The 1,782-nt window shown below is 42.3% G+C and overlaps 1 non-coding gene across 1 annotated transcript; it reads right to left on the minus strand.

Annotated features, from left to right (window-relative positions):
- Positions 1-793: 793 nt before the first annotated feature.
- On the minus strand, positions 794-866 carry Trnaa-cgc. The gene has a single exon. It is a non-coding gene; the product is annotated as a tRNA-Ala (tRNA).
- Positions 867-1,782: the final 916 nt, after the last annotated feature.

Below are 1,782 nucleotides of genomic sequence, written 5' to 3' on the forward strand. Positions count from 1 at the left end.
GATTTTGACGCAATTCTTGGTTCTTCAATCCGTCCATTTCGTTGTTCTCCGGTTTCTCTGCTTCTCACGTTACTCATTGTCGTTCGTCGGAAACTTAAACGTGCTTCGTGCTCTTCACCTGTTTCGCTTTTTCGCTCCAGAACTGACAAGATCATTTACATTTGAACACTGGCTAAAACATGAACTAACTCCCCTTTTTATTAAAAAATTCCGTAAGTACATTTTACAGACTTTTCAGACTTTATTTTCGATCTATATGCAGTCACTGTATCATTCTGACTGCTCACATTTACTATTTGTTTTTATTCACAAACTGCGCTACTTTTTCGGTTTCTCCCTTCGTCACTGTACCCCTACCAATGAATAGCCCCACCATTAGCGAATTCAAGAACATACCGAGAAGGCTTCGAAAAGTCTACAATGTTCCGGAACATTCCATAGCATTCGAGAGTGTTTTGGAATGTTCCACAATGATCTGGGATTTTCCAGGATGTTACCGAATATTCTGGAATCTTTCTGAATGTTCCAGACTAGTCACGAACATTTCAGAACGTCCCGGATCATTGTGGAACATTCCGGAACATTCTGGAACGTTGTGGAATGTTCTCGAATACTCTCTAATGTCCTGGAATGTTCTAGAAATTTCTAGAGGGCTAAAATCCCTAGCCCTCATATTTTCAAAGGAACGCCCTTTAGGTAAAAACGGGAACCTTTTTCATGGATGGGGGATAGTGAGCCACCACACCATTTGCCTGAAACGATTTAGGGAAATCACGGAAAACCTAAATCAGGATGGCAGGAGACGGGATTGAACCGTCGTCCTCCCGAATGCGAGTCCAGTGTGCTAACCACTGCGCCACCTCGCTCGGTTCTGCCATAGGTCCAACGGATGTCAACTGCGCTTACTTAAATAGGAACCCCCATTTATTATTACATATTCGTGTAGTATGTAAAGAAATATGAATGTTTTAGTTGGACCACTTTTTTCGCTTTGTGATAGATGGCGCTGTAATAGTCACAAACATACGGCTCACAATTTTAGACGAACAGTTGTTAACAGATAGGTTTTTTAAATTAAAATACAGAACGTAGGGACGTTTGAACGTTTTATTTCGGTTGTTCCAATGTGATATATGTACCTTTGTGAACTTATCATTTCTGAGAACGCTGTTACAGCGTGATTACCTATAAATACTACATTAGTGCAATAAATGCTCGAAAATTATGTCCGTCAATCTCAATGCATTTGGCAATACGTGTAACGACATTCCTCTCAACAGCGAGTAGTTCGCCTTCCGTAATGTTCGCACATGCATTGACAACGCGCTGACGCATGTTGTCAGGCGTTGTCGGTGGATCACCATTGCAAATATCCTTAAACTTTCCCCACAGAAAGAAATCCGGGGACGTCAGATCCGATGAATGTGTGGGCCGTGGTATGGTGCTTCGACGACCAATCCACCTGTCATGAAATATGCAATTCAATACCGCTTCAACCGCACGCGAGCTATGTGACGGACATCCATTATGTTGGAAGTACATCGCCATTCTGTCATGCAGTGAAACATCTTGTAGTAACATCGATAGAACATTACGTAGGAAATCAGCATATATTGCACCATTTAGATTTCCATCGATACAATGGGGGCTAATTATCCTTCCTCCCATAATGCCGCACCATACATTAACCCGCCAAGGTCGCAGATGTTCCACTTGTTGCAGCCATCATGGATTTTCCGTTGCCCAATAGTGCATATTATGCCATGCCGGTTTACGTTACCG

This window comes from Schistocerca americana, chromosome 1 (assembly GCF_021461395.2).
Source record: "Schistocerca americana isolate TAMUIC-IGC-003095 chromosome 1, iqSchAmer2.1, whole genome shotgun sequence".
Taxonomy (NCBI): Eukaryota; Metazoa; Arthropoda; class Insecta; order Orthoptera; family Acrididae; genus Schistocerca; species Schistocerca americana.